General features: G+C 36.2%; 1 long non-coding RNA gene and 1 other non-coding gene across 2 annotated transcripts in view; both read left to right on the top strand.

Moving 5' to 3' along the window:
- Positions 1-21,790, top strand: part of LOC134799387 (uncharacterized) — a 236,320-nt gene that overhangs the window by 141,373 nt on the left and 73,157 nt on the right. The gene's annotated exons all lie outside the window — the stretch shown is intronic.
- Trnav-aac (transfer RNA valine (anticodon AAC)) lies at positions 11,043-11,115 on the top strand. The gene has a single exon. It is a non-coding gene; the product is annotated as a tRNA-Val (tRNA).

Genomic DNA, 21,790 nt, shown 5'->3' with positions numbered 1-21,790 from the left:
AATTGAGATTGAAAATATTAAAGACCCTTATAATTCTATAAAAAAACACATTTACCTCAATAGAGGCAATTAACTTGGTTGACATTACGCAAAATTAAAGTTAAATAAATAAAAATAGCCTTTGTTATTACCATAAAATAACTTAACATACAATTTAGTATTTATAATAGTTGTTTTTTTATCATTAGTAAGAAGGAAGTTGAGCGCCGTGTTCAAAATGCCTGGAAGAGCTATTGGTCCATGAAGGAGCTAATCAAGGGCGACCTTCCATTGTCACTGAAGCGCAAACTCGTTGACATGTGTATTCTGCCTGTTCTAACCTACAGCGCTCAAACTTGGGCACTCACAGAGATTCAGAAGTCCAAACTGAAGGTTTGCCAACGCGCCATGGAGCGCAGTATTCTAGGTGTCAAAGTAACTGATCGCATAAGAAACACCACGCTGCGCTCTAAAACCCGCATTGCTGACGTAGGCGAAAAAACCGCTAGGCTCAAATGGGACTGGGCCGGTCACGTCTACCGCATGCATCCGGAGAGGTGGGCTAGCTTAGCCACCAAGTGGATGCCGGTAGAGGGACGTGGCCGCGGTAGGCCCAAACGGAGATGGCGGGATGACCTGGACAGCTTCCTGAACAACTGGCCGGAGGAAGCACCAAATCGGGAGTCGTGGAAATTAAGGGGAGAGGCCTTTGCCCAGCAGTGGGACACTCAAATAGGCTTGTAAAAAAAATAATAATAAGGTAAGCGATCTTGACATGTCTTTTAATTGAAAAACGCTTTTTAAAAATCAGTACCTATTACTTATGAAAGCAGAAGAGTGTAAATTACAGTTGTTAAGTTAACAATTCAATGTAATGTAATAATCTGGAGTACTTATAGGGCAAATAGGGGAAATAATAATTTTAGTATAAAACATGAAAGTTTTGTTTTAACATTAGGAAAACAATAGGCTATGCTATGTTATGTGTTATGTTAAATTACCTATATTAATAATGTGTATGAGTGTGTGTGGGTGTGGGTATTTGGTGTTTGTTCGTGTGTTTACGCGCGCGCGCGCGCGTGTGTGTGTGTGTGCGTGTGCGTTTGTGTGCGAGACCGTATGTTAATGATAGGTATAAGTATGTTGATTATCTATCTAAATCTAATAAAATTATATGATGAATTAAATTTATATCTATTACCGAGTATTAGAATGTAATAATAACTCTGTTTGCTCATAGTTTAAATTATTTAACCAATCCCGGACTACTTTTTTACATTTATATGTCTGGAGTGGATAGATGGATAGTGTGGCATCAACTGAATTATACAAGTGGGCTGCTTGTGAAACATATTGCCGCTTCGCGAACACAGACTTTAGCTTGGGAATGGGGGCAGCTTTAGGTTTTCTCCTACGTGTGGTATTTGGTTCTGCATATTTGAGAGATTTGTGTAATCTTAATATAGTATTTAAAATATATAGTTTCCGCATTGAGAGAAGATTAGATATTTGGTACAGCTCAGTTGTAGGGAATCTGTAAGGTTTCGAGTTCATGAGTTTTAATAGGCACCTTTGGCCTCGTTCGACATCAATAAACTTGGTTTTGCTTGATCCTCCCCAGATGGTAATGCAGTATGTCATAATGGATTCGGCCAAAGCAGTATAAATTTGTTTTAATAAATCAAGAGACGCGATTTGTTTTAATTTCTTAAATAACCAGGTTAACTTTCTTATTCTGCCATTTACATATTCTATATGCCCATACCAGGAGAGACGCTGATCGAGAATAACGCCAAGGTATCTAATGGATTCAACCTTGTCAATGCTATTACACTGACAAAGCCGAGTGTTTGTTAGGTTACATCCGTGAATTTTTAGTGATAGGGTGTTAGGTGGTTGCGAGTTATTGTATTTAGTGAAGCACATGTATTTCGTTTTGGACTCGTTTAGTGTAAGTAGGTTGGATCTTAGCCAAGCAGATATTTTATGTAGTCCTTTTTCTGCCTTTGTATACACTTTGGCCCAAGTGACTTCACTAAAAACAACAACAGTATCATCTGCATATGAAATGATGCTACCTCCGTCAATTTCAAGATTTGTCAGGTCATTGATGTAAGCTAAAAATAAGGTGGGACCAAGGACACTTCCTTGAGGTACTCCAAAAGAAATAGACTTCTCATCACTACTATAAGGACCAATTCTAACTTTCTGGGTTCGACTATGAAGATAGCTATTCAATAGGTCGAGTGGTTTTCCCCTGATTCCCATAATCTCAAGTTTGTGAACGAGAGTGGGGAGAGAGACGGTGTCAAATGCCTTTTTTAGATCAAGGAATATAGCTAAGCATTTACGGTTGTTGTCAACAGTTTCAGTTATTATCGACGTTAGTGCCATAACCGCATCCTCCGTGGATTTACCTTGTCGAAATCCAAATTGTTTGTCAGATAAAATTTTGAATTTGTTAAAATAATTAGAAAGTCGCGTGTTTATTAATTTTTCGATTATTTTTGAAATAGCTGGAAGTATAGATATAGGCCGGAAGTTATTGACATCATCCCTCTCTCCACTCTTGCGCACAGGAATAACAATAGCTTGCTTAATTAGTCGTGGGAAGACTCCCTCAGCAAAGCTAAGGTTTGCAAGTCTACATATAATCGGGACTACAATGTTCCTAGCGAGCTTTAAGAAGCGGGTAGGAATATCGTCCCATCCAGAGGCACTATTAGATTTTAAATTCATAAGTATACTATCTACTTCGGATTCATCAGTATCAAGCCAAACGAAAGATGAAGGATTAAAGTAGTTTGTTAAGTTAGGGGCTGTATCGTTCTGAGCTGGGTGGGTTAAAATATCTTCCGCGAGGTTTTTACCCATGTTAGCAAAGAATTGATTTAAGTTGTTAACAGCATCCAGAGGGGTTAGGTTGGAATTTAAGAGCGCGGAAGTCTCATTATTTGTCGATTTATAGTAAGTTATGTTCTTAATTACTTATATCATTCAATTAAACTTTAACAATTATTTATAATAGTAGTCGCCTCTGTGGCGTAGGCCTCCCCCATGCGTTTCCACATATCTCTATAGCGGGCCTTTTGCATCCAGTTGTCGCCAACTATTTCGTTAAATATATCCTCCTGAGTCCCTGAGGCCTTTATATCTTTTGCATCCAGTTGTCGCCAACTATTTTGTTAAATATATCCTCCTGAGTCCCTGAGGCCTTTATATCTTTTGCATCCAGTTGTCGCCAACTATTTTGTTAAATATATCCTCCTGAGTCCCTGAGGCCTTTATATCTTTTGCATCCAGTTGTCGCCAACTATTTCGTTTAATATATCCTCCTGAGTCCCTGAGACTTTTATATAGGATTTAATCCAAATGGAATTTTTGAATTAAAATGGAATATAAGGTTCCAAATTCAAAACTGCAATAATGACAAGGGGGGCTCAGGCGGTTAAAGTTCCATCTTTTCCTCGGATGTCCTTGATTTCTATTACCATCATACGGAAACCATTCTGTCAGCAGTTTGGTTATTAAATTAATTAAAATATTAGCTGTGATTTAATGTCTGATAAGTAAATATACAATGTGTATATCGTAGTACGATGTAGCGAGCAAAATTTCCAGGTATTATCGTACACGGGTAAATTACCAGTAAATATCATTAAAAGTGGACTATTCTACAATTCCACTTACTTTTTAATAGTGAAATTGTCATTAAGTGAACGGTTTTAATTTTCATGGAAGACACTAATGTTGACTCCATTAATTATTCACCAAAAAACCGGCTAAGTGCGAGTCGGACTCGCGCACGAAGGGTTCCGTACCATTACGCAAAAAACGGCAATAAATCATGTTTGTTGTATGGAGCCCCACAGAAATAATTATTTTATTCTGTTTTTAGTATTTGTTGTTATAGCGGCAACAGAAATATATGATCTGTGAAAATGTCAACTGCTAGGCAGCTACTATCACGGTTCATGAGATACAGCCAGGTGACAGACAGACGGACGGTCAGACAGACGGACGGATAGCGGACTCTTAGTAATAGGTCCCCGTTTCCCATTTTCACCATTTAGGTACGGAACCCTAAAAATAATGGGGCTAAAGTAAAACACTTTTGTGTCGATAATTATGTACTTGAAATATATCACTTTTTATTTATTTTAATTGCTGTTTCTAAGGTTAACTATACGTAAACACGCTTGGAATATTGTTAGTTTTATTTGATTAAAGGTCAGGTGAAGGGCGTGTCGGGGCCGAAAAATTGAGAATTACCTGTTAATTGTTACGCCGTAATGTTGATCATTATCATTAAGCAAGATGTCAAGTGCGGCCTATTTAATCTTAGTCGGCCGATGAAATTGCTTTACGCACAAGGGCAAAATTTTTGGTACTTACTAGGCTGGCGCAATTACCCAAAATTAGTCTTGGCCTCCAACAAAAGACCACGTCACTTTGCTCGGTCCAGAGCGGTATTGGTACCTATCACGCCAGCCTGAAATTTGGTACACATATGTAAGAGTGACTTCAGGATCGATGTCAGGTGATCCAAAGACGGAAATGTAACGTGAATATTGGATTTTTAACATTTGGGGCACTTCTGGGGGTAAATCAGGAAATTGAAAAAAAAAGTGCGTCGTTTAAAATAACACTTGCACAGTCTGGGTTATCAAAATCGCTGTAGACTTGGTCTAACTCTAGCTCAGTTGATTACATCGCAATCAGCCACCCTAGTAACTCACTATTTTTTTTGTCATTATTTTGTTAAGAGTTACACGAATAACCTTATTTATTCATTCATATATATTCAAACTTTACTGACAGTGTATGTACTTATACACGTGTAATAGTACCCATGTCAAAACCATAAATAATAAATAATATCTCCATGTATTGAATTTCTTCCAGACACATGACTGACGTTCGAGTTTAATATTACACATTACGGCTTTAATATTATCTTTAGCAATAAAGCCACTCGTATTTTTCCGCTCGTTAAAAAAGGTCAAAGAAAATAAGCATTTTCGGGACTAGGCCGGGAAAATGAAAGGGAACCCGGCCAAAGTTTGAAACAGTTCGTTGAAGTGAAATTACTTGCGCCGTCGAGGAATCAGCTAGTGCTGCTATTACTTTTGTTTGCAGAGTATTCGCCTTATCTTAATACTAGCTTCTGCGTTTGACTATGCGTAGAAATCATCCCACAATGGACATAGGGTACTTTGACTACTTACTCTATGTCCTTCCTCGGGTCTCAAAGTATTAGTAAATCGGTTTAGCGGCATAAGCGTGAAGAGGCAGACAGACTAACTTTAATTTGCTGATATTATTAGGGTAGGGATAGTAGAGATACATATACAGTACTGTGGGTTAATTGTTAACAATTAAAATTTAATAATACAAATATTTACGGTTGTTTCGTACATAAGACAATATTTAAAACGTGACACTCACTTTTTTAAGTCGAAACTTGCTCGACATATCGCTCAATATCGAAGAGCTCCGACTGTAACCAAACAACATGCCCATACAAAATTTTAAAAACGTATCCTTTTTGACACAGCCAATCCCCGCGTACATACCTGAGGCTGGTAACTCTCCAAACTTGGGAATAGCTCAGGCTTTTAAACGCTAAGAAACAAAACGGTGTAGTAATGTAAAAAGTTTTAAGTCTGTGAAAATCTAGCCGAGGAAATAATTTAATTTAAAGATATTTACTCCGGGTTCTTGAAAGGCTATTGTTGCTTAATTCTATCTGCGTTCTAGTATTTTATTATTTCAGTTTCCATTTTATTTAGAACATATATATTTTGTTTTTTGCCAGCGCTTGTGTATTAGGAATTAGGAAGTGTTCTCTTTAGAGTAATACTCAGAGTTAGTGTTTGCATTTGTCTTTTCTGTGCCCGAAAGTTAAGTACATTGGTGATACAAATGAGTATAATTTAGAACTCCGAAAACCTTAGTCCATTTGTATGACAAACAGAAATTGGCTTCAGTATTCAGCAAACGATACTCTTGACCCCATTGAATATTAGTTCTGAGAACCCAAGTCCTAGTTTTATTTACCAACAAAAGTAGCACTCCACTGACAGTTACCATTACCAAAGCCAGCAATAAACCTTAACGGTTTGTCAGTTAACCGTCCAATATTACGAAAGGAAATGTCCATACGTACCTAATTAGGTGGCCAAGGGCGGGAAGGATACGCATTACTGTCCAGTGGAGCCTACCGGATGATGTTCCCAATGTGAATGCCTGTACGATGAGTGTACGAATTGCCTCAATATAACCAGTTATTACAGTGACTTGAAGATCTGTAACGATATACCCTAAGCAATTTCTAGGGTTCCGTACCCAAAGGGTAAAACCCTATTACTAAGACTCCGCTGTCCGTCCGTCCGTCCGTCCGTCCGTACGTCTGTCTGTCACCAGGCTGTATCTCACGAACCGTGATAGCTAGACAGTTGAAATTTTCACAGATTATGTATTTCTGTTGCCGCTATAACAACAAATACTAAAAACAGAATAAAATAAAGATTTAAGTGGGGCTCCCATACAACAAACGTGATTTATGACCGAAGTTAAGCAACGTCGGGCGGGAGTACTTGGATGGGTGACCGTTTTTTTTGCCGTTTTTTGCATTATGGTACGGAACCCTTCGTGCGCGACTCCGACTCGCACTTGCCCGGTTTTTTGATCAAGCAAGGTTGTGACAAAATAATGCAAATTAAAAATCATGAAAAACAGGCATTACACATTATGTGTTATAAGTGTACAATAGGTACGCGACCTTATAGGTCGGTGAGTATACTTATACCCCCTTATTCATAAACGAGCTACAAACTTCAATTAGCTAATGATCGTGTGTCCTTATGTGTCATTTTGATTTATGTATTTTAAAGAAAGGTAAATACATAATTTAACTAAATCAGGCCCGTAAAGTTTTATGAATATAAGGGGGATAGTCTACACCCCTTTTCAAGGTTTTGTATATTTTATTCGTAATTTTACTCAGTCGCCAAATCTCTCGATTACGAAAGTGTCTCGTTTTTATCTATTCATTCAAATGGTTAAAATGTTTTGAAATCAATTTTTTAAACATTCAGATACGTCTGCGAGCGATATTCTCAGCTCTCCCAATTGAGCTACGGAAGCTCAATTGGTAGAGCTAACGCACGGATTGCGAGGTTGCGGGTTCAAGTCCTGCCGGAAGCGTAATTTTTATTTTTTTTCCTATAATATAAAAATGTTTTGAAATGTAGCAATATTTTTGTTCTGCAAGGAAACCGACCCTGAAAATTTCGGAAGTGCTTCGATGTTTTTATTTTGAGTTTTTGTAGGTACCTAATTTGGACTACAAATATAATATAAATAATAAATATTATTAACATACCTTTGTTAATATTATTATATTTAATATATAGTAAATGCTGCTTTGTTGAGTTAACAATGATAATTTGATAAGCGTATGCATTGTTTTACAAAAATAGTCATATCCCACTAGAATTTAGGTAGGTACCAATGGCTTAGTCGATTCGTTGTTACGGGAAGGGAATACCCCAGAGGACATACGTCGAGTGACCGCTGCTGATCGCTTAATCTACCCATTTTTTGTGCACTTGTGTGTACCGACGTCCTCTTTTCTTGCTTACGCTTGGTAACCATGATTTTTCACAATTTTTCTTATTTTCTAAAACTACATTTTTATTTTTATTTGCAATTTGATTTTTGTCTTAATTATTATAACATCATTATTTACATACAAGATATATACAGTGGTAGTACTAAACGATATTAATAACTAGCTTTAATCTAAAATGGGCCCTTGAGGCATTGTATCAAGGATGCTGGCGGCATTTCCTCGCTGTATCGCAATGCTGATACGTTGTGCGAGGTAGCCGCCAGCTCTTCGGTCACCAGTTACGTCAACCAGACTCTTCGCGATTTCTGCGAACAACTTGTGCGCGCTGTCTGAATTGAATGTAACTCATATTATTTACTGTCAAACCAAGTGAAAAATGGGCATAAGTATGTAGGCCACTCGCTGTTAACACAGTGCGTCTTTCAGAGCTTACCTAGAGTCGGACCAAGAAACGTCTGCAGCGGATTTGATAGCCCACGCAGTGCAAGTGTTATTTATACGTCATATTTAATTTCATAGAAGTTTGACGTTTAAAATAATGCACTGCGTGATCTATCAAATCCGCTGCAGACTTTTCTTGGTCTGACTCTACTCGCCGTCAGGGATAAAATAAGACTATTCATAGAAGCACAATCATAAACTCATAGTAACTCTAAGACTAGATAACGGCATTACTAGCGATAAAAAAGCAATAGCAAATGCGTTTAACAATTACTTTTTAAATGTAGGGATGTCATCGTGCAAGACAAAAAATAAGGAACATATAAAAGCTATGCACAAGCTAAAAGTAACTAACAGTATTTCAATATTTTTGAGCCCGATAACAGAGTCGGAAATCATCCGAACAGTAAAAAATCTTAAAAATAGTAACTCTACTGGACCAGATAATTTAAATACTAGATTCTTAAAAGATAATATTCACTTATTGTGTTCCCCATTATCCATAATATTTAATAGTTGTATAGAAAAAGGTATTTTTCCTGACCTGTTAAAAAAAGCTAAAGTAATAACCATACACAAAAAAGGAAGTCGCTCTGAACTAAATAATTATAGCCCAATATCCCTGTTATGTGTCGTCTCAAAAATAAGAAAGACACTTGACAAAACACAACATGTTAACTACACAGCAATATGGTTTTAGGAAAGGAAAAAATACTTCAAATGCTGTAATCAATTTAGTAACGGAAGTAATGTTTAATCTAAATAAAGGCTATAAGTGTGGCGGAGTATTCTGTGATCTGACAAAAGCATTCGACTGTGTCGATCACAGGATACTTCTCGACAAACTAGAATATTACGGAGTTCGTGGCTCTGCTCTGAATCTCTTTGAGTCATATTTAACTAACCGCACTCAATATGTGGAAATATCGTATGTAGATTCTGATAGCGTAGCTCGTTCTGAAGAAGCTGTAGTAAAATACGGGGTGCCTCAGGGCTCTGTACTAGGTCCATTATTATTTCTAATTTTCATAAACGATTTACCCCAATCTCTTACCTATGGAACACCTTATCTATACGCTGATGATACCAGTGTCATTTTGAATGCGACCACTACCCATGAGTTCAAAGTAATGATCAAAAAATGCTGGGAAGAAATCGAAAATTGGTTTACTGTCAATGGCCTTAGAATCAATCATGAGAAAAGTTATTACACTATATTTCGACGTAGCCCTAAAAGTACCGACTTCGACTGTGATGTACCAATACAGAAGGCCGAATGTATTAAATTTTTAGGGGTAGAACTCGATCCTTATCTGAGATGGAACAACCAGATAGACTCCATATGCAAAAGGCTGGCTAGTGCATGTTACTCCTTAAAATCACTTTCGAAAGTAGCTGATGTAACTATACTTAAAACTGTATACTTTTCCTACTTCGAGAGTATTATCAGATATTGTATAGAAGTATGGGGTAACGGAACAAACATAAACTCTATACTACTCTTGCAAAAAAAGGCACTACGAATTATTGTGGGATCTAAACACATACCAGTCACTCATCGCAATATGTTTATAGACCACAAAATATTTACAATTACGGCATTGTATTTATATCGAATATGCGTTTATATGTATGTCAATCAAAATAATTATAGAAAGGCTGAAGAAACCCATCATTTTAATCTCAGAAACAAATCAAAAATTGTTCAAATTAAATCTAACTTTATCCATTTTAATAACAGCCTTAACAATATCGGAATTAAAATTTTTAATAAATTAAGTACCGACATAAAACAATGTAGTGACCTAAGAACATTTGACATAAAGGTAAGAGATTATTTCATAAATAGACCATTCTACACAATTGACGAATATTTTGCCAACGCACTTGATTAAAATTATTTTAGGAACTGTATTTGTAACTTCGTAGACTTTTTTATTTATTTTTACATCATAACTTGACATTTATACAACATCCGACATTATTTTATACATTTATATTTTTAGCTAGATTTAAGATATTATGACTGTAATAGTTGTAATTATTATATAGTTTGGACTGTAATTTGTAAGTTTTATGTGTGTATGTGTAACTTTAAATTTATTTTATATCGATTTTAATTTTAATGTATTTTCAATGTTTTTCTAATTTTGTGCCAATTAAATTATAAACATAATTGAAATTGTAATGGATAATAATTAATGTAAATATTGTAAATAATTGTATATACCTACTTTGTACCTATAAAACTGTATTTGCATGTACATGTACTTAACGCAAATAAATAAAAATACAAATACAAATACAAATAGTAACGTAAATAAGTTTTTGGCAAAAATTTCATTTTTGGTACAAGCTTTTATCGCTGACTGTACTTTTCTCACGACAACTAATACTCATCGAGACAATTCTAAAAACCCCTAACACAATTAGGTTGCGTTGTTACATCACAGAGTTCCTATGGCCACCTCCTGTCTCCATCATCAGATCAGTTCGACAGTACCATATTATTGTATTGTCATCAGAACTACATACAGCTGCCAATTTTCATGACGCTACGATCCTTGGAAGATGGTTAAATTAGTTACCTTAGATTCCATTATATGTTAGTTACATACAGGTCGAGAGTTCCTATGGCCACCTCCTGTCTCCATCATCAGATCAGTTTGACAGTACCATATTATTGTATTGTCATCAGAACTACATACAGCTGCCAATTTTCATGACGCTACGATCCTTGGAAGATGGTTAAATTAGTTACCTTAGATTCCATTACATGCAGTATACACGTCGACCTAATAAAAGCTTGTTAAAAAGGCCTTAACCTGTCAATAGGTAGATAGAATTTGTTAGTTCGATAAAACAAGGAAATTAAGCTTAGAATAAATCCGGTAGCCGTTTAATAAGTGTAACACTCTTGCGGTAGATGTCGCTAAGGTCCCCTTGACCTATAATATGGTGGAAAGATTTGCTGGCTTTGGATGAGGTCTTGGTGGCTCAGATAGCAGAGCGCTGGAGTAACGATCCAGAGGCCGTGAGTTCAAGTCTCACCCAAGACAGTAATTTTTCCACTTTTAAATTTATTCTAAGCTTAATAGCAGTTTCTGCTTGTTAAAAATTAAAACAAGGAAATTAACCTGTAATTTACACAATAATTATCGTTCGACCCTATTACATTAAGGGGCTCGTGAAAATAATTACGTAATCAATATTTCGTCAAATTACGGAGAGGTTTCAAATAATAATTGTCTAAAGAATACCTATTTGAATTTAAAAAAATGAAATAGGATTGAATTATTCAATATTTTTTTCGTAAGAATATAACGAATAACTCGTTATATTCTAACGAAAAAGTTATTTAAAAATACAATAGAAATTGAAAAAGAAATTATTTATTCGTTGCAAAATGTTGTACCTGCAAGAAGTAAACAAAGAAACGGGTAAAAAGTCGAAAAGCAAACTAACAACCACATTTTAACATTATAACAACACATTTTTGTGAATGAAATTTTAGTAGATAAGAATTTTCAAGCGTTGTAATTTTTAGTTGTAAGGTGGCAACATAATTATGATCGACACGCACTTTGCCGACGACGTAAGCTTTTTGGTCAACGTTTCTGTTTTATTATGACATTATAACATTTAAAACTTTCGTTTTGACACATTAAATGTGATGACTACAACTTTTTTATGGTAGCTATACAAATTGCAAATACCAAAAGGGAACGAAAAACGGCTTTTTTATTTACTACAAATCGCTTTACCGGTAGGGAGTGCTCCCGGTACTGGTTTTCTATACGAATACAGTGTTGCAACCGGGAATTCCTGGTTTTCGCCATACAAACTTAGTACCGGGAGCATTCCCTATTTACCGGTCAATAGCGCAAATTTTTAGTAACGGGCGTTTTCACTGAACTATGTACCTTTAACTGCCGGTTAACATTCCTCAAAAAGCTGATGGTAAATATCAAACCCCATACATTTTGCCAAGAAAGTTAGTCAGATGTGACTTAAACACAACTTAAGTCGCGCTTTAAAGTACAAGTTAAAATGAAAATGCCCTAACCGGCTGCGGCCACAACCATCCATTTTTATTTCGGCTCAAAGGCTTTTTATCCCTCGATTTCCGGCCATTGCCTCTGTATCCTGATCACCATTTCCGGTGTTGCCAGCCTGAAAAATCTTACTGCCCTTAATTGTGATTTAGGGGATGTTCATTATGAAAGAGAATGGATAAAAAGAAAGAATTTTAAACGAGCAATGTTCGAAGGTAGAAATTTTTTTTATTCAAGTAATCAGTAAGGGGCTATTCATAAATTACGTCATTTTCAAATTGGGGGGGGGGGGGGGTCTGGACATCGGATGACGGTAGCATGAAGTAGGAGGAAATGGGGTCATTTGAAGCATGATTTTTGGATGATTATAGGGGGGGGGGGGGGTCAAAAATCGTCAAAAATCGTCAAAAATCGATGACGTAATTTATGGAGCAGTCTAAAGTAGTTTTTACTGAAATTGATTTTTGAACAATTAAAGGATGACTGACGTTAGACCGGGCCGTGTCCGGACCGGAGCTTCCGGCGCATCGTTTTCTATGGAAAGCATCACGTGATCACCTGTCATGTTATAGAAAAGTAAGCTCCGGAAGCTCCGGTCCGGACACGGCCCGGTCTAATGTGAGTCATCCTTATGTAGTCGAATTTTTCAGTAGAACAATTAAGTAGGCGTTTCGGAGACTTAGTTTAATGAGATTTTAATAAAAATTGGTTTTTCCGGTCCATAAGATCCAAATGTGAAAATAATTTTTAAATAGCCATTTTCAAACAGAGAATTAACTTTTTTGATAACGTTTGGAAATCCTCCTTTAGAAACATGATCTCAAGTGAAGTAATCATTATATCTTGAATTATTATATTTTTACAATATTTCCACTGGATTATTACCGTTCTTGAATCCCGTAGATTTCCCTAGCGGATCAGTTTACGGTTTCTAGAAGGACTTTATATTGTATGTATCTTTAATGTTATCCTCCCATTGTACTTGAGCCTCAATTACGTTCAGACTTTATGAGCCGTTTGAAAAATCCCTTTTTCGTAGGTAGGGGAGACCGAGGTGAGTTGTGATAGAGGAGAGTTGTGACATCGTTGATTTTTTTTTATGGAATCTATATTAACTAAAAACAAGGTCGCAATAGCGTTTTCTAGTTCAAGTTACGAGCTAACAAACGCACACTGTTGCGAGCTCGCAAACAGTCATTACATTCCAAAAAATCAACGATGTCACAACTCTCCTCTGTCAAAACTCACATTGGGCTCCCCTACTTTAATCTCTAGATTTGGACAGGCGTTATGACTATTTAAAATCAGGAGCTCTTTCAATCCTATTAGGAGAAAAAAGAAGGTATACCGTAATTTGCAATTGTATAGTCCAGTTCGTTGCCGTTTTTTACTACGTTAGCAAAAAAAGAACTTAACCACATTTTTTTCTGTTTAAATCGAGAAGACTTTCGTGAGTGTGAGAAGAAATAATAAAACTACTCTAATCCAATTTAAACTATTGTGTGACATACTAACATTGAATAATTTTACGGTTTAGACTCACTTGTTTTAAGTCATTCGCACGACATGTTTCGTCTCCTTTCTCAAGCACTAACTGTGCGAGCAGCGTTAAAACAAGTGAGTCTAAACGGTAAAATTATTCAAAACTACTCTAAATTTTATTATTAACTCAGTGTTGCTCAGAAAACTTGTCTGATCTTAAGTTACACCAAATTATTTGGTTTGGCTTGAACTTTAAAATCCCGCTATTATTACATGATACATTTTATAATGAGCGTGATCTTAAACCTAGTACTATCTGTATCAGTAAAGGGGCCCACTGATTAACAGTCCGCCGGACGGCAGCGGCCTGTCAGTTGTTCGGAACTGTCAAAAATTTGTTCTAACTGACAGGCCGATACCGTCCGGCGGACTGTTAATCAGTGGGCCTCTTAAGATAGGGTACGTGAGCCACCTAAGAGCGCATCAGAGAGTGGATCAGCTACACTCTAATAACACGAGCTAAAAATTGCCTAGTCCAGAGCACACAGTCGCTGGGGCCGAAATCGGTCAGGAGAGCATCATGTCATGTCACTATCTGTAGCCGCAGACTTCTTTCCAAGAAATTATACCTAATGTTAATCCTCTTGAACTTGAGTTCCGGTTCGAATCCCGTCATCGGTATTTCCTGAGACGAAGACGTTATCTTAAATCTATGAAGGTACCGACCATGTCGGCAAATGCCTAGTAATGCTTATCAAACGTTTTACTTCAGACTTCGTGTGATTGGTATGTACCAAAAAGCGAAATTTCGCTATCTAACCTCTCTATCACTCTTGCATATTCGATCGATAAAGAAGCAGATAGCGAATTTCGATTTGCGTTTCCCGGTAGGCCCTCTAAACAAACCGCCTTGATGCATCAATGTCATATTTTATTATCTGTGAAACAAATAAACAGACAGACAAATGGACAGTGGAGTCTTAGTAATAGGGTCCTGGTTTTACCCTTTGGGTAAGGAACCCTAAAAAATACTCCCTTTTTGCGTCATCTAACAAAACCATAGCCACTTAATCTAAAGCTCATAAAAACTGTGTTTACCATCATTCACGCACCAAATTGCGGGATATGACCCCAATATCTTTATGATCATCTAATTAATTAGCGACACGCGGCTTCATCGGCCGTTTATGGCCACACTAATTTAACGTTCAAAGAATGGTCCTTTGTCGCCATGACTCATTGTCACCCTATCGAGAGACTGCGCGACTGGATCGGACATTTTTTTCTGTCGTGTGGTGTTCGGAAAAAGTTCTGCTTGTCCTATTTGTCTGACGAAAATGAGTTAGGTGAGTTAGAGCCTACATTTCGTAAATATTTCGATCAAAAAAAATTATGGCAATGATAAAAAAATTCAAGACCTGAATGATACAAAATTTAAGCTTTTTTGTTCACTTCCAAAAAGAAAAAAAAAGTGATATTAGATTCCTTACATTTTATAAAAAAAATAGATTTTATAGCAACTATAATACACATAAAAGCAAAATCATCGCCAAAATCGCCATTTTCTTGTTTGCTATATAGTTGAATTATCCAGAAGATGGAATTGCATTTGTAGTGGTTGTATGCTGATAGTACAAGAAAATAGAAAATTCAAATATATAATGCCTGTAAACAAACAATACTACTACATATGCAATTCCACGCTCTCGATGATACGACTATACTTCAATACGGTTTCAACTCAGCGTGACGTCACGATCAATTACCGTATAATATATAAGGGATTGGAAAAGAATAGCACAAGACCGTGAAAAATGGATATCTTTGGAAGAGGCCTTCACCTAACGGGTTCCTACAAATTAAATCAACAAAAATATATTAACAAACTTATGTATAACAAAAGGAAATAAAAGGCTTTTTATTTTTATTTTATTTTATTTATTATATAAGGGATATTTCACGCATAGAGTACGATTGTGAGTCTTTGACTGCCATTACACTCATTACTGACTTTTGTATTGCTTTAACGCAATGGGTTTCTTATAGACCAGTGGTCACCAAATGGCGGACCGCGGTCCTGATCCGGACCGCTGACCTATTTTATTTTTTTGCTTTTTTAATAAACCAAGTAGAAACGGACCGGACCCCTGAAGTAACTAATTGGTGACCCCTGTTATAGACAATTGATCCTCAAAACATACTTACCTGATACCATTATTATGAACATGTCGTTTAGTTTATTATCACTGATTAAATATCAATTAAATTCAATCAATTCGGTGCTAATGGTCTATCTATGACCTTCATTTAATTATGCTCCATACTTTAAACGACCACGTGTATACTTAAGTATTGACTTTTATATACACGTGGAAGATTTGTAATGTTCTTAACGATTGTTTGTTCACAATTTGTACTAACTTTATTATTATATTTTATAACGAACCTAATGTTAAAAGACACGTACGACTGGAGATAAAGTAAGGGAAAGAAATTGCGGTAAAGGCTCAGAAGGAAGGATTCCGACCGCTTTACATACACTTGTCTTACAGAGACCAATGTAAAGATTTGAGATTAGTACAGTTATTTTGGACTAGATTTTACTCGTGAATACGACTGCGTAGAAGTAGTACGTATCACACTTCAGTAATATTTTCCGTACCAGCACTTGATATAAAACGAACAATAGTTCTATCTTATCTTTACCTTTAAATGAGCAATTCTTGTATAATATACATTTATTTATTTATATATTTCCGGCTTCTCAGAAATGGCTATAACGATTTCGATGAAATTTGTTAAATAGGGGTTTTTGGGGATGAAAATGAAAAGTTATCGATCTAGCTTGGGGTATCTCTGGGAAAACGCGCATTTTTGAGTTTGTATTATGTTTTCCGAGCAAAGCTCGGTCTTCCAGATATTAGAACATAACGCTACAGCGACCAACAAGAGACCAACGTCCAAGTTATTATAATAATATGTTTTTTAGGTGTAAGTTCTATCGATTTTATAGTTGAAAACGACTTGCGGAGGTTGCGGGTTCAAGCCCTGCCGGAAGCGTAATTTTTCCATTTTTTCCTTTAATATAAAATTTGAAAACGAATTATTTCACATTATAAGGGCACATTTACACTAGTCTGCCTAAACCAATAGTTCTGTAAGTTTAAGCAACAGGGCGAGGTTCAACCAGGAAACATTCATCACCAGCGTTTGCTCACGACACCCGCTGTCTCGCTTATTATGTTTATTTATACTTAAAAGGCATGGAATTTACCCCATTTATTTGCTTTTAACTACATCAGTGTAGCACACTCGTATCATTGGAGGTTAGAATACGACACTAACATCGATTTCTTTGTATTTTTAGTCATAAGTTTGATGTTAAGTATTAAGGATGACTCATGTTAGACCGGGCCGTGTCCGTGTCCGGACTGTCCGGGCCAGAGTTTCCGGCGCTTACTTTTCTATGACATGTCAGGCGATCACGTGATGCTTTCCATTGAAAACGATGCGCCGGAAGCTCCGGGACGGACACGGCCCGGTCATCTTTTACTTTCATCAATTTATGTAGAATTTTGGTTTACGGAAAACCGATATACCTGTATTTTGACAAAAAAATTGTCCCCATTTTATGTTCTTAAACAGACACTTCAATTAGAATAAAAAAAACAATTAGAATTAACTAAAAAACACAGTCAGACCTTCGTTACAACCGGAAAATAACCGCAAAACTACCAAACGTTTACTTATTACAAAAATTTGTAACAACAACACTCAGGAACATTAAATATGGAACCCATTTTTTAATAAAATGTCCATACAACGTACTACTTTTATTCATCTTGACTGTTAATAAAAAAGAAGAAAAAACTTTCTTTTACGGACTGCGTTATATTCCGTACCTAAAAGAAAAACTGTGTTTTGTCTCCACAGAAGCGAAAAAACTAGCTAAATCGACAAAACGTGAGCAGAAAAACTAACCTAAATAAAGAAGCTAAGGATCTTCCTTTTTCTTTCGTTAGAAACACATTTTATCAAAAATAATACGCAAAAGGCTGAAAGCTGTAAGTTCACAGTTTTATAACAAGGAAAGCCGAGCTCATCTGAATATGGGATTCGGGGATGTAGTGAACTACAAGTTTTATTGTTATGCTAGGGTTTATTATATATAGAAACCGCACCTCTATTCAAATAAACAAATGCAAAAACAACCCTAAGTTTATTGCGGAGAAGTTCAAAATCAAACGCGGAAAGTAAAATCAGAAATGAATGGTGGGCGTAGGACTTAGGTTTTCTTCTTTGCTTTTTGTGTTTACGTGGAAGAAAGTAAATGTCAACCCTATAAAGTAATGAAATGCCTAATTAGTTGGAGTTTCAGTGATCTTATTAATGTTATAGTTCAAAATCAAACGCAAAAAGTAAAATCTGAAAAAGAATGGTAGACGTAGGAGGTTTTATTCTTTGCTTTTTGTGTTTACGTGAAAGAAAGTAAATGTTAACCCTATAAAGTAATGAAATGCCTAATTAATTGGAGTTTCTTGTGATGTTATTTTTTATTAGATTTTTTGATTATTACGAGTTATAGCGGTTTTCCGTTCCACTGATTCGGGAAGGGAAGACGAGTGTGTGATTCTCTGTTTGCGCGAACGCTTACGCACCTCAATATATCCTGCGCAATTGACCGCTTCTGAATTATGGACTCCGATTAAATAAGTAGAAGTCGAAGTGGTCACCATGGTCGAAATCGGCCGGAAGGATCATACAATTTTTCTATTAACATTCGTGGTCTCAATAACCAAAGAGTTGCCTGTGAAAAGAAAAGTGCAGTTAGCTATAAAAGCTTATTCAAAAAATGAAATTTTTGACAAAAACGTACACGGTAATTTTGAATGAATATCGCCGCCTGCCAGCATACGACCACATCTCAAAATGTATGATTATTGGAGATTCAATCTTAATTAAAAATAATAAAGTAAAGTTTCCTTTAAAAATGTAGGTGCCCAAGTGGCAGTATTGCAAGCACAAAACGAAATTTTCATTCGTTAAACAATTCGCAAATGCGAAAATTGCATAACATTCCTGAAAATTGTTCGAACTTTACGGAACATATTAAAGTGTGTTTTGTCTACAAATTCTCTTAGCGAGGAATGTTCTTGTTAGGCTGAGTCTTATTAAAATATATTTATAAGTCGAGTGGATGTCGAATGAAATCTGACTTAATTGAGTGATCCGTTATAAATTTATTTCTGTACTAGTTTCTGCCCGCGACTTCGTCTGGGTGAAAAGATGAGGAGTGACAAAAACTATTCTATGTTCGTCCTTAGTCCTTAAACTATCTCCAGGTACCGAATTTTATTTTCTCAGTGGTTTAAGCGTGAAGAGCTAACATACAGATAGACACAATTACCTAATTTCGCATTATTTTTTAGTATGTTTTTGGTATTTTTTAGTTTGATTTTTCAACAAATCCAAATGTTATGAAAAGCTCGTAAGAAACATTCGGATTTTAAATATTATGGCCTAATTTTCACAGTTTATGTTAAATACTTCCGATAACATATACAATGCCACCCTTTTTTTTACAAATAAAAACCGACACATGCAAATTAAGTACTAACATAGAATTCATTACCTACGTAACAATATATTATAATAACCTGTGTAGCGAAACGCTACTGGCCGTTTGTAAAAAAATAAAATGCATATTTGCGATTATTTTGAATTCAAATTTTGATAGAATGTTCGAGAAAGAAACGATTGAATTTGTTTTTTGGCAGATGGTTTGTGGATTTCATGTCAAAAAGTCGTTGGTGATCCGGGCTGTTTTTTAAACTAGATTTTCAACGTTTAACGTTTAACCAGTTTGATAATTAATACGAAGTGTCGAAAGTGCGCGTTAATCGACGAGAGGAAAGGCTCCTCGTACACAGCTGGCCACCTATTACTAAGCCGTGCGTGAGTCGGCGTCCGGAGAGGAGTGGCTCCTCGTAAACTGCTGGCCACCAAAGCCGTGCGTAGGTCGGCGCTGAGCACTGGTGGAGTGAAGAAGCCTCATCGTTATCGTCCGATCTGCTGCCATACGCGCTCGCCAGGAAGCGAGTGGCTTACCTCGTCGGCCTGCTTGAAGACCTTGTGCGTCATTTGTGCTGTACAAGTAAATTTCCTACCGGCTGCCGGCACCCTTGCGTTTGCCTCCACATTTGCCTCATTTACCTTTTTCCCCCCTGTACTTCAAGACCGAAATACTTGAAAATTTTAGCGTTAGTTTTCCAATTCTAATTTTTATAACCACCTAATTATTTGTTTTGTATTTTTGTGCCATATTTTTGTTTCGCCATTTGTTAATATCTGTGATCCGCATACTTCTTCTTCTTCTTACAAATCGTCAAAATTCATAAAGCCTCGTTGGACGGGCGGTATAAACAAGCGGTTCAAAATTTAGGTATCATTCGCCAACTTGTCAACCATCATCGTCCATAATATTCGCCACATTAATACATTTTCTTCCTTTCCAGCTAAATTTCACAGCCGTAATCCTTTTTTTACCTTTAATGTTTACCAACTATGCGGAACGCAGACAATTAGTTTAAAACGATCAAAATTGTGTTTTTAGTGAATTTTGTGAATAATATTTTTTTTATACAGGTTGTTACCGGATATTGATTTTTTAATTAAAAAGTTTTCAAAATATACGTGTTCAGTGAATTATATTTGTTTTACTGCACCTGGTAATAATCTTACTAAATCAGAGTAAGTACCTACAACAATATCTACATACCAAATATGTAGAAAAAAGTAGGTAGGTACTAAAATCATTCATAACTTGATGAATTTCGTTGATTCGCCGACCGAAAATGAATCTTGGTCAAACATAACCTCACTCGACAAAAAACACATCCAGCGTTCTACCTCCTCGTCAGCTCGACAGAAAGACAAAAGGGGAGGGGGGGTGTTTGTTAAATGAATGAACCCCCTCCACGGGCGGTCCCATTGGAAATGTGGCACAATTGAGGAAGATAAAATGATAAAATAAGACCGAATATCTGAGGTACGTTTGTCTAAGAATTTATGTCCCCATTAAGGCGAAATATAGACGTGGTTCACTCGTTTTTATTCAATATCGTGGAGTCCTGACAAGTGTGCTAAGCCAGAGGATATTAAAATTTGAACCTGTTTTTTGTCATTTTTGGGGGACCTTTTCAATAATGCCCGCGAAGCGATATTTTTACATTATTTTTTAATGTTCGAATTTTCAATAAGTATAAGTAAAGCCCGTTATACTGACTTGCGTATTTTCTTTGGGGAGACGTTTGAGGGATAGGGGCAGGGACCCCCGTTCAGGCTCTACCCTGGTCCAGCAAATATCGCTGGCTGTGTGTGCATCGCGGCAATGCCGCTAGCATTTTTGGCACGTTTTGATCAGGTGACAGTCGGAACGGGACATAGGTCTTTTGATATACAGTTAGTTTGTTATGATTGATTTAATTTTTAGGTTTAATAACATAATATATATACTCGGAGGAGTATTAAAAACAAGAATTAGGTTTTTTACGAAAAAAAATACTACCTACTTAACATGTTTTCCTTTCTTAGAATCCAAATCCAAGAATGATTTCTATTTATAATCATTGTGTGATATAATATGGATATAAAAAGTTCTACGAGTATTTATAAATATAGAAACGGACCGACTATATAAAGCTTGGATTGGATCAAAAAAAATCTTAATAAAACATATTTTGATCAATATTCGAACCCACGTCCACCTAAACCATATCCTTTCACCCGTAAAGTATTAACATAACAAAAGTCCCATAACGCCCATAACATCCATAACCATAACCATAACCACCCATAACCAAAAGGCTTCATTTGAGACTTTAATGGGCCGTCGACAGGTGGATCAAATAACGTATCATATTTTATACTTTTTATAGTTGTTTAATTACTTTTTACATCTGCGCCTTCTACGTAGTTTATGTTGTTGGGTAATATAATAAATAACACGTAAATAAAAAAAAATCCGGCCAAGTGCGAGTCGGACTCGCGTTCCAAGGGTTCCGTACATTAAGTCCGACTCACGCTTGACTGCACATTTCTAATAGGTTTTCCTGTCATCTATTAAAGAACTATTATGTGTATTTTTTTTTAAATGTTTGACCCACTTCATTTCTGGGGATAGTATTTTTTTGGCTAT

The sequence above is a fragment of the Cydia splendana genome, chromosome 18 (assembly GCF_910591565.1).
Source record: "Cydia splendana chromosome 18, ilCydSple1.2, whole genome shotgun sequence".
Taxonomy (NCBI): domain Eukaryota; kingdom Metazoa; phylum Arthropoda; class Insecta; order Lepidoptera; family Tortricidae; genus Cydia; species Cydia splendana.
This window is presented reverse-complemented; position numbering and strand designations above follow the sequence as displayed.